The sequence below is a fragment of the Chlorocebus sabaeus genome, chromosome 24 (assembly GCF_047675955.1).
Source record: "Chlorocebus sabaeus isolate Y175 chromosome 24, mChlSab1.0.hap1, whole genome shotgun sequence".
NCBI lineage: Eukaryota > Metazoa > Chordata > Mammalia > Primates > Cercopithecidae > Chlorocebus > Chlorocebus sabaeus.
Window position 1 is genome coordinate 7,651,106 of NC_132927.1, and position 12,575 is coordinate 7,663,680.

The 12,575-nt window shown below is 41.2% G+C and overlaps 1 protein-coding gene and 1 long non-coding RNA gene across 5 annotated transcripts in view; one reads left to right on the forward strand and one right to left on the reverse strand.

The window, feature by feature from the left end:
• Nucleotides 1-12,575, reverse strand: part of HEATR5A (HEAT repeat containing 5A) — a 156,146-nt gene that overhangs the window by 123,457 nt on the left and 20,114 nt on the right. Inside the window, exon 1 of one of the 4 annotated variants that reach the window (XM_073010893.1) lies at nt 664-771. The exons of 1 other annotated variant lie outside the window; for it this stretch is intronic. The gene's annotated coding sequence lies outside the window, so the exon portion shown is untranslated. 2 more of the 4 variants (XM_073010892.1, XM_073010894.1) reach the window with 2 other exon arrangements.
• The window catches only part of LOC140710071 (uncharacterized), a 52,844-nt gene continuing 41,838 nt past the window's right edge, over nt 1,570-12,575 (forward strand). Inside the window, exon 1 of the long non-coding RNA XR_012090929.1 lies at nt 1,570-2,092. This is a non-coding gene — a long non-coding RNA (uncharacterized lncRNA). The remainder of the gene's footprint in view (nt 2,093-12,575) is intronic.

Here is a 12,575-nt window from a genome sequence, read left to right on the forward strand (position 1 = left end):
AGGAAAAGCTTTCTTTCCTGAAGAGAACTGAAACAGAAGGCAAATATCCACACTCTCCACTGCTCCCTTCTGGGAACTCTCCTTGAAGGTTCCTGCAAAAAACGAACGGGCCTCTAAGGAAGCTCGCCTGAAGGCCGGGCCGGGGCTCCAGCTCCAGGCTGACCACTGGCGCAGCGGACACCGCAGGGCGGGGTCCCGGGAGCGGCGAGCTGGCGGGGCGGGCTCCGACCTCCTAACCTTCCCCACACGCCCGGCGACCCCGTCTCCCGCTGGCGGGCAGAGTCCGTGCCTACCTGTTGTGCACAGGTGAAGCCAGACTTTCCCGTAGCCCAGGAGGAAGGACGGACCGCGCTGTGCATCAGCCGACCCCGCGCCCCAGTCAGCCCCTCCTCGGCGGACTCCGGCACTTAGGGTCAAGACACCTGGCCCCTCGACCGGTTCTCCCACCGGCTTCTTTCGCGATCACATCGCTGCCGCGACCACCCTCGGGATCCCCGAGAGCTCAACTCACATTGCGGCCCCGGTTCGTCCTCCCTCCCAGCCAACAGGCAGCCCAGACAGCTCCCTCGCGCCCGGAGGTGTCAACGCTCCCCGGATCCCCGACTGCTGCCTTTGGGGGGGGTCCTCCTGAGCTCAGCGCCCGTCCCGGTCCCGCAATGTTACCTCCTGCTCTGCTAACTCTAGCAGAATCTGGAATTGCCGGCGGCGGCGACAGCGAGGCAGAGAAGTGGGCGGGGCGCGCGCGGGGCGTGGCCGGAAAGCTCGCAGCCGCGAGCACGGCGGGAGCTAGCGATTGGGAGCGCGCCCTGCACCGCGCCGCTGGTCCAAGGCCCCACCAGCTGGCCGCCGAGCCATCGAGCGCCCATTCTGGCAGGCGTGACTGCTTCACCGTCGAAAGAGCGATGGAGACTGCGGCCCAAGTTAGTATCAGGACAGCGGTTTTTCAGTCCGGAGATCCGGCCACAACTATTTTTGTCTGTTTTTATAGCAAGCCAAAGTCTTCGGGTGCAGCTCTGGGACATCTAAAGGGCCTGGAGAAATTCAGGCGGGGCCAGTGCCGTGGGTGTAGATGTTAGGCGTGGAAGAGATCCTAGAGAGCCTTGACTCTGAGGACTGAGGTAAAGTGACTTGCTCAAGGTCACATACTAAGTCAGTGGCAGAACTGAGACTAACAACCTCTTACCTCGAGTCATGTGCGTTTTCCCACTACACCCAGCGTTTTAAATGTCATTTTTCAAGTTTCATTTTGAATCAATCTCCAGCTTACAAAAAGGTTGCAAGTACAGTACAAAGAACTTTTTTTCCTTGAATTGAGATTAAATTGCTGACACCATGCCACATTGTCCCTAAGCACCTTCTACATAATCACAATATAACCATCAAAATCAAAACATTTACGTAACTCAGCGTTTTACCAATTTTGTCCCAATAATGTTGTTTATGGTAAAAGATTCCGTTCGGAATCAAGCATAGTATTTACTTATCATGTATCTCCTACTCTTCAAACTGGAACTCTCAGTCTTGTTTTGCCTTTCATATTCTTGACACTTTTAAAGATTCCTGGCCAGTTATTTTTGTAGAATGGCCTTCACTTTGGGTCTGTCTGATATTTACTCGTGATTACATTCAGCTAGGTATGACAGGACTCCAGAAGTCTTGCTGCTTTCTTCTCATGGCACCCTATCAGGTGGCACGATTTAACTTCTCTCATTACAGATGTTTACTTCAATAAGGTGATGTCTGTTAGGCTTCTCCAGTGTGGTTACTTTTTTCCCCCCTTTGTAAATTAATAAGTATTTTGTGAGGGAGACTCTGAAACTCTTTCAAGATATTTGTAAATATCTTGTTTCTTATCTTCAATTAATGTATTTATATTAATTAGTATGGATCCAGAGGTTTCTATTTTGTTAAATGACTTATAATCTGTTTCTTTCTCTCTTTTCTCTCTCTCTTTTTTTTTTCTTGAGACAGGGCCTCCTTGGTTGCCCAGGCTGGAGTGCAGTGGCTATTCATAGGTCGATAATGCAATAATGGTGCACACTACAGTCTTTAACTTCTGGGCTCATGTGATCCTTCTGCCTCAGCCTCCCAAGTAAGTAGCTAGGACTACAGGCATGCACACCACCACACCCAGCCAATATTCTGTCTCTATCATTATTTATTTTGATGCTCAATTATCCCAAGTTTGGTGGGTAGGGGCCCCATTCATTCTAGCTTCTGTGATGTGTGTGTGTGTGTTCAATTTTTTTTTAAGACAAGAAGACAAGGTCTCTCATTCTAGCTTCTGTGTTGTGTGTGTGTGTTTATGTGATTATTTATTTATTTATTTATTTATTTATTTATTTATTTTGAGACAAGAAGACAAGGTCTCACTCTGTCACCCAGGCTGGAGTGCAGTAGTCTGATCATGGCTCACTGCAGGCTCAACCTCCTAGGCTCCCAGGTGATTCTCCCACCTCAGCCACTCAAGTAGCAGGGACAATGGGCATGCCACTGTTCCTGGCTAATTTTGTTTGTTTTTGTAGAGAGAGGGTTTCACCATTTTGCCCAGGCTGGTCTTGAACTCCTGGGCCCAAGTGATCCACCCACTGTGGCCTCCCAAAGTGCTGGGATTGCAGGTGTGACCCACTGTACCTGGACTTAAATTTTTTTTTTTTTTTTGAGACGGAGTCTTGCTCTCTCACCCAGGCTGCAGTGCAATGGCGTGATCTCGGCTCACTGCAACCTCCGCCTCCCGGGTTCAAGCAATTCTCTTGGCCTCAGCTCCTGAGTAGCTGGGATAACAGGTGTGTGCCACCATGCCTGGCTAATTTTTGTATTTTTAGTAGAGATGGGTTTCACCATGTTGGTCAGGCTGGTCTCAAACTCCTGATCTCATGATCTGCCCACCTCGGCCATCCAAAATGCTGAGATTACAGGCATGAACTACTGCACCCGGCCCCGGCCTTAGATTCTATAAACATTTTATTGTAAAATATTTTTAAAATGCAGAATAATTAAAAGAGCTTTAAATACCATATACACACAATCCAGATTCAAAATTAACAGGCTACCATTCTGTGCCCTTTTGACACATCCCCATCATTCTTTTGGCACTCCCCTAGTCACTAGGGCAATTAGATGTTTCAGACTCATCCTGCTCCAGCCTTGGATGTAATTATTTATTCAGGAGTCCTGATTCCTTATAGTGGAGAATGGTATTTAGCACTAGGTATGCTCACTGCTATTGAGTGTCCATAGCCTAGACTGTCTCAGTGGATGCAGTTAGGGAATATTTATACATTCATACACATACACAGCACATCTTTATTTGTATCCTTACACACATGTTTATAGCTATATTTCTTTAACAATATATATTGAAAAATCATGTGTTCACAGTAAAACCTCCAATCCAGCATCATACAGTTCATTCTAGTTTCTGCCCTTCTACATTTATAACTACTTTCTCCTACAGAGAGAAGCCTGGCTCCCATTATCCTTGAGATATTTACTTATTTGAACAACCCTGCTATGTGTGAGCAATCATCCATAGCTGCCATCTATTCCTTTGGAGGATACTGCCCTTACCCCACTAAGGTTCTGAAAGCCCCAAATTAGCCATTTCAAGCCCCTCTCTCATCTTTCTTTCCTTACCATCACTCCCACACCCTGTGATCATGCCTAGCCCATAAACCCTGCCCACCCTGCTCACACCCAAACATCCCTTGCCAAGCATCCCCCTTACCTCACTTTATATAGATTAGACAGAGAGACGCACACTATATATAATCATATATATTAGTTACATATTCTTATACAAACATACATACAATATATAGATTAGTTACATATCTCATGTATTCATTATATATTAATTTTTATAAAACCCTATATACACACACTATATATGTTATATATCATATATATTTGTTGTATATATTACAGTACTAAAACATGTATCATACATAGTGTGTATATCATGTATATATATAGTGTGTATATATACAGTGTGTATATGTATATGTAAAGAATAATATGCAAGATATATATTGTGTCATGTATACAGGGTATTGTAAAGTACCCTAAAAAAAGGAACAAAACTATTATAGGATCCTGAAGGAGAAAGCAATTACTGTGAAGTGCAGTTGGGAGGCTCATGAAGGGTTTAAAGAGATGACATTTAAAATGGGCTTTGAAGTACATATAAGGATGGATGAGTAGAATATATGTTATTAGATATTGAAAAAACTCTGGAAGATAGTTTTAGCAGGCTCAAAGCAGAGAAAGAAATTCATTTTGCCTAAGTACATGGTACAAGAATAACAACATTAGAATTTCAGAATTGGAAGGGATATTATGTATCGTTGAGTCCAACCAATAGTTTCACAAAAGATTCAAAGATGGCTCCAGACTTTAAGCTAAGTGACTAAGAGAATGAAATTAGAAGGTGGAATTTGGAGGGGAAAATGATTAGTTTGATTTTAAACATGTCACATTTGAGGTGACAATAAGGCATCCAAGGGGAAATGAGGGACTATAGCTTAGAAGAGGGGTCAGAGCTAGAGAAGAGGAGTCAGAGATAGAGATGTAGAATCCGAATTTTTCCACCTGGCGCTAACAACTGACAGCACTCTTAAACAAACACCAATGTTATTATCTTAACCAAATGGAAATGTGTCCCACTCTTCAGCTACCATTATACTTTGATTATACTTTAATTTTAAATTGAAATTTTCAGTCACAATAAAGAAGAAGCTGTATTATAGGTAGCAGAAAGAACATAGCTTTGGAATTGGTGACTTGCATTCAAATTCTAATTATACCACTTAGTAGGCATTACCTAGGGAAAATCACTTCATATCTCAGAAGCTCAATTTCCTCACTTGTAAAATGAGAATACTACCTCCTTCCTTGAGGTGTTCTCAGGATTTGAGATATAATATATAACTAGCATGTTATATATTACATACAGAAGGTGCTCATCAGATATTTGATGAAGGAATGGAGAATTTGATATACTTCCTACTTATTTTATACTTACCACTATAAAGCATTATACTGCATTTTCTAGGCTTTGTATAACAAAAAAATTTTCCCACAAATAAATGAAACATTTTTAGAAGTATAACAGTTGGTATTTAATGGTATATGTAAAAATAATGAAGTAAGCCAGTGGTTACCCATTTAACTTGCTGTGTGATATCCTGCTATAATTTATTGTTCAAATATAACCAATTCAATGATTTTAGGTTCCAACTAGCATATGTTTGGGAAACTGAAAATGACAGATTACCTTTAAGATTACTTCTATTTCTGAAATCGTGAAATTCAATGACGGTAGAACAATATTACCCAACAATGGAATTCTAGTGTGCCCATGGAACTCTAGTGGCCTCCTCTTGATTGTACCCCTCAAGAGATTAATAGGAGTTAAGGAGAATGCCTTAAAAGGGCATTCTTGGCCGGGCGCAGTGGCTCATGCCTATAATCCCAGCACTTTGGGAGGCTGAGGTGGGCGGATCACGAGGTCAGGAAATCGAGATCATCCTGTCTAACACGGAGAAACCCCGTCTATACTAAAAATACAAAAAACAATTAGCTGGGCGTGGTGGCAGGAGGCTGAGGCAGGAGAATGGTGTGAACCCAGGAGGTAGAGCTTGCAGTGAGCAGAGATCATGCCACTGCACTCCAGCCTGGGCAACACAGCGAGACTCTGTCTCAAAAAAAAAAGCATTCTTAAATAAGTCTGAAAAGCACTACATATTAATATATTACAGCCATTTCTTAGAGAGTCATTATGTATATTAGTGGGCTGCATTTGATGCAATGTTTCACAAACTTATTTGGAATATAATATATTTTTTAAAGGAATGCATATTAATAACTTTTAGAATGAATGTTCCTGGGATCAGACTTTGGAAAATGTAGCTTTGGAAGTTTGTTATTAGTCATCACTCCAGTCATGCCAGGTTGCTCAATGTTGATGGAACCACTGAGGAGACTAGGCTTCACATGTGGCAAGCTCATGTCACAAAATTCATGGGTAGGCACAGCTTCCACTCTGTTGATTTCAATGTGATCTGAAGCCTGAGATGACACTGATACCCTACTCTAACAAAAGATCTGCTGGCCCTTTGTGATACAGCTTTCCACTTTGTAGTCTATCAAGCATTATTTGTCAATATACTGCTGAGCTTGCTATAATCTGTGACAGCTTTTAGCACTAAATTTCTAATGAGAGCTTTTGGCAATGGATAGGATTTCCCCCAGTAGCAAACTACCACTATAAATATTCGTTCAAGAAGTGCTTAAAAACAGAGTAGCAGATCGTGACCTATGATGGCAAGTAAGAGCAGGCCATTTAACCTGGAAAGAAGCTGTTAAACTCAGGGCTGGTGCTTCTAAGCAGGAATACTGAACAAAGGTAGATCTGCAACTATGTATTTGATAACCCTTGACACTAGAAATGACTGCAATTGTGTTCATACCTAACAAGGACTCTTAAGGCCCCTCCCAAATCCTCATTCTCTGACCAGATGAAGAAATACAGTGCTTTACATGTGCATAAGCTTTATGGTTTTGTTCCAAACTTGCTGTAATATTTTATAAGAAAGCCACTTAACTTCTTTGGACTGTGTTTTTCTCCTATGGAAAATGAACATGTTATATTACGGGGTCTCTTAGGGGTTATCCTCTGATTTTATCTTTTTGTTGTTGCTGTTTATTTATCCTCTGATTTTATGAAAATCATTCTTCTAGTTTTCATAAAAAAGGGAGAGAGACTTCAGGAAGTCAGTGTTAAGATGCTGTAACCTGGGGTAGGAGAGAAGACCCTGGAGATCTCCTCTGGCTATTGCTTTAATATAGTTTTCACCTTGAAAGGCAGGAGGGATGTGACCCTGAAAGAGTGAGCAGCAGGACAGGAAGGTTCCAGTGGAGAGGGGGAGGATCAGGCAGCAACACACCTGCAGTGGCCAGGGACAGCAGGTTCTGGATAATGGAATCCGTAGCAGACTTTCAAGAAGTGGGAAGGAGGTGTTTGTGGGGAATCAATACAAGTAGGGCTAAAAGGAATTAAAAGAAAGTCCTTGGTCTGCTCATCCATGTTTCCCTGCCAGAAAGTCCCTGATGAGAACCACAGGAAACACTATCATAAGCCAAATTAATCACAAAGTTAATCTCTCAAGGTGAAGGAGCAAAAGTTAATGACCTTCCGGCTGAGTTCTAAAAATGAGCCAAAACTCGGAGAATGGGATAGGTCAAGCCAGAGCTAGGACTGAGGAGGAGGGCCATGTTAAATAACTATTATACAAACCCTCAACTTCTGCCACAAGCTCTTTAGGAAAGTCAACTGTTTTACATGCTGACAGGTAACTGAAGAAAGTAAGTTAGTGCTTTTATTCAGGGTGCTTCATTCTTTAGGAGTAGCATATAAGGCCCCCCACAGAGCTCCTATTCACCAGTTGTATATATATTTGATATGAAAACTAATGATGGATGATCATCCACTTCAAAGTTAAATGTTAGAATAGTAATCACACAAGACAACATTAAGACCCAAATAATTTGTAATAAGATTCATAATTTAAGATTATTTGTCAGCTGGGCATGGTGGCTCACGCCTGCAATACCAGCACTTTGGGAGGCCGAGGTGGGTGGATCACAAACTTAGGAGTTCAAGACCAGCCTGGCCAACATGGTGAAACCCTGTGTCTACTAAAAATACAAAAGTTAGCCAGGCGTGGTGGCACACACCTATAGTCCCGGCTACTTGGGAGGCTGAGGCAGGAGAATTGCTTGAACCTGGGAGGCAGAGGTTGCAGTGAGCCGAGATCACACCACTGCACTCCAGCCTGGGTGACAGAGCAAGACTCTGTCTCAAAAAAAAAAGATTATTTGTCTAATTCAAGAAATTGAACTTACCCAGCAAGCTGGTTCTACATAGTTGATAAATAGTATTGTTGTGGAATTATTTTATATATAAGGAAAAACTATATACCTATTATAAAAATACCTATAGAAATTATCATCAGTTACTATGTTTATGTATGTAGATCTATTATTATCTTCTTTGGGACATATGATTTCGAAGCAAATTCTAATAAAAATTAGTTCATATATCAAACTTCTTGTTTAGCTACAAACTTAAAGGAGAAAACCTTATCTAGATGCAAACATTTAACTGACTAGTATGAACAATAGCTAGAAATTAAATTATCCATGTAATTTGGTTAAGGTAATCAGTGGAACCAGAGTCATAGATCAGGAAGAAAAAGAAAAATGTTAATAATATGGAATAGAATTATATACTCTTGAATTCAATTTGCCAGCCTATAAGCATTCACAGACCAGAGCACAAATCCACTTATAAACCATACTTGCTTATCTTAATAATATTTTATTGACTTACACATTTTCTCCTGTTGTTTGCTTCCTTTCCCTTATATTGTCTGAGGCCAAAGTCAAGAAAGACATTTTCTTAAATATATGATAAAATACTAAGTTTTTAAAAAGCAAAATATTAAATTCCTTTATGCTAACTGAACTATATTAAAATATATGTATGGTTATGAACAACAATTATAATAAATAAAAATGAAATAATTACATTTGAATCATGAGATTAGGAGCTCTTTTAGCTTTTCAATATTTGTAGTTATTATACTGCCTTTTTTATAAAAAGAAAAAGGGCAAAGCATTTTTTAAAATTTTCTCTTTGTAATTTGCTGATGCAATTTTTCCTCCTTTGGAAAAGTACTTGATACAGAGTAAGTGCTCAATGTAAACTTGTTGAGTAAGTGTACAAAATGGCAACTAAAATTGCTGGCAGATTTCCTTTAGGGAGAAGCCAAATGATGGCACTCGCCATGCTGAGGTAAGGATAAAATAAGTCAGGATTTACTCATCCACCTGGCCAGGGGCCTCCAATTGCCTATCTTTGCTTCCTTGAGCTGGAATTAGAGATTTATTAGGAGGGTATCCACATAATTTAGTGTCCATGGGGACAGTTCTTAGAGCAAGAAGAGACCTATTAAACATGCTGCTGGGTTCTTAGATATAACACCTAAAACAAGCAACTAAAGAAAAAAAATTGATAAATCGGACTTAATCAAATTTCAAAACCTTTGTAATTCAAAGGACATTATCAAAAAAATTAAAAGATAACTCACAAAACAGAATAAATTATTTTCAAATCATTTATTAGATGAGTCTAGTACCTAGAATATAGAGCAGAACTCTTTTTTTTCTTTGTTTTTTGTTTTTTTGAGACAGAGTGTTGCTCTGTTGCCCAGGCTGGAGTGCAGTGGCAGGATCTTGGCCCACTACAACCTCTGCCTCTTGGGTTCAAGCGATTCTCCTGCCTCAGCCTCCCAAGTAGCTGGAATTTCAGGCGCCCACCACCACACCCGGCTAATTTTTGTTTTTGTTTTGTTTTGTTTTGTTTTTTGAGACAGAGTCCCGCTCTGTTGCCCAGGTTAGAGTGCAGTGGCACGATCTTGGCTCACTGCCAGCTCTACCTCCCGGGTTCATGCCATTCCTCTGCCTCAGCCTCCTGAGTAGCTGGGACTACAGGCGCCCGCCACCATGTCCGGCTAAATTTTTGTATTTTTAGTAGAGATGGGGTTTCACCGTATTAGCCAGGATGATCTCCATCTCTTGACCTTGTGATCCGCCCACCTCAGCCTCCCAAAGTGCTGGAATTACAGGCGTGAGCCACCGTGCCCAGCCTAATTTTTGCAGCTGTAGTAGAGAGAGGGTTTCACCATGTTGGCCAGGCTGGTCTAAAACTCCTGACCTCAAGTGATCCATCCTCCTCGGCCTCCCAATGTGCTGGGATTACAGGCATGAGCCACCACACCCAGCCTGAAAAGACTCTATTTATGTATTTATTTTTTAAGAGATAGGGTCTCATTCTGTCACCCAGGCTGTTGTGTAGTGGTACAATCATAACTCACTACAGCCTCAAACTCCTGGGCTCAAAGGATTCTCCCACTTGAGCCTTCTGAATAGCTAGGACTACAGGTGCATGCCACTACATCTGGCTAAGTTTTTTTTATTTTTGTAGAGATGGAGTCTATGTTGCTCGGGCTGGTCTCGAATTCCTGGCTTCAAGTGATCCTTCTGCCTTGGCCACCCAAAGTGTTGGGACTATAGGTGTGAGTCACCAAAGAACTCTTATAATCAACAATAAACCCAATTTAAAAATGGGCAGAAGATTTGAATGAATATATCTCCAAAGAATATATGCCAAATGGCCAATAAGCACATGAAAATATGTTCAACTTCATTAGTCATTAAGGAAACAAATGCATAGCAAAACCACTGTGAGATACCACTTCACACCCACTATGATGGCTATAATTTTTTAAAACTGGAAAATAAATAGGTGTTGGTGAGGAAGTGGAGAAACTGGAACTCTCATATACTACTAGCAAAAGTGTAAGATGATACAGTTGTTTTGGAAAACATTTTCGCAGTTTCCCAAAGAGTTAAACATAGAGTTACTATATGACCTGCCAATTCTACTTCTAGGTATATACTCAAGAGAATTAAAAACATATATCCACACAAAAACTTGACCTTGAATATTCATAGCAAAATTACTCCAAAAAGTGGAAACTATGCAAATATCTGCAGGCATACCTCGTTTTATTGCACTTTACCTTATTGTGCTTCACCTTTTATTTTATTTTATTTTATTTTTACAAATTGAAGGTTGTGGCAACTCTGTGACAAGCAAGTCTAATGGCACCATTTTCCCAATAGCATATGCTCACTTTGTGTCTCTGTGTCACATCATTTTGGTCATTCTTACAATATTTCAAACATTTCCATTATTATCAGTTATGGTGATCTGTTATCACTAATCTTTGATGTTAGTATCATAATTGTTTTGGAGCATCGCAAACTGTGCCCACAGAAGATGGCAAACTCAATAAATGTATGTGTTCTGACTGCTCCGCCAACCAACCATTCCCACATCTCTCTCCCTTTCCTTGTGCTTCACTGTTCCCTGAGACATACAATATTGAAATTAGGCCAATTAATAACCTTGCAATGGGCTGTAAGTGTTCAAGTGAAAGGATGAGTCACATATCTCTCACTTTACACCGAAAACTAGAAATAAGTTTAGTGAGGAAGACATATCAAAAGCCAAGACAGGCTGAAAGCCAGGCCTTCTAGGCTAAACAGCCAAGTTATGAAATGTAAAGGGAAAGTTCTTGAAGGAAAATAAAAGTGCTATTCCAGTGAATACACAAACTATAAGAAATCCCAGCACTTTGGGGGGCCAAGGTGGGCAGATACCAAGGTCAAGAGATTGAGACCATCCTGGCCAACATGGTGAAACCCCGTCTCTACTAAAAATACGTGTGTGGTAGGTAGCACGTGCCTGTAGTCCCACCTACTCAGGAGGCTGAGGCAGGAGAATCACTTGAACCCGGGAGGCAGAGATTGCAGTGAGCCGAGATTGCGCCACTGCACTCCAGCCTGGCGACAGAGTGAGACTCCATCAAAAAAAAAAAAAAAAGCAAAAGAGTCTGAGTGCAGTGACTCATGCCTATAATCCTAACACTTTGGGATACGGTAGCAGGCAGATTGCTTGAGCCTAGGAGTTTGAGACCAGACTGGGTAATATGACAAGATCCTGTCTTTACAAAAAATAAAAAAAATTAAAAAAAAAAATTAGGTGTGGTGTTGCATGCCTGCAGTCCCAGCTATTTGGGAGGCTAAGGTGGGAGCATCACCACTTCAGCCTGGGAAATCGAGGATACAGTGAGCTATGATCACACCACTGTACTCCTGCCTGAGTGACAAAGTGAGACCCTGTCTCAAAGGAAAGAAAAAAGAAAGCAAAACAATGTTATTGCTGATATGGAAAAAGTTTTAGTGGTCTGGATAAAAGAGCAAACCAGCCACAACATTCCCTTAATCCAAAACAAGGCCCTAATTCTCTCCAATTCCATGAAGTTTGAGAGAGAGAAGAAGCTGCAGAAGAAAAGCAGGAAGATGGCAGAGGTTGGCTTTTGAAGTTTAAGGAAAGAAACCATCACCATAACATGAAAGAGAAAGGTGAAGCAGCAAGCACTGATGTAGAAGCTGCAGCAAGTTCTTCAGAAGACCTAGCTAAGGTTATTGATGAAGGTGGCTGTATGAAACAACAGACTTTCAACGTGGACACAACAGCCTTCTAGTGGAAAAAGATGCCATCTAGGATATTCATAGCTAGAGAGGAGAACTCAATGCCTCACTTTAAAACTTCAGAGGACAGGCTGACTCTCTTGTTAATGGCTAATGTGGCCAGTGACTTTAAGTTAAAGCCAATGCTCATTGACCATTCCAAAACTTCTAGGGCCCTTAAGAATGATGCTCAATCTACTCTTCCTGTGCTTTATAAATGGAACAAAACAAAACCTACAAGACAGCATGTCTGTTTACAGCATGGTTTACTGAATATTTTAAGCCCACGGTTGAGATCTACTGCTCAAAATGAAAGACTCCTTTCAAAGTATTACTGCTCATTGACAAAGCATCTCATCACCCAACAGCTCTGATGGAGATGTACAAGGAGATGGATGTTTTCCTACCTGCCA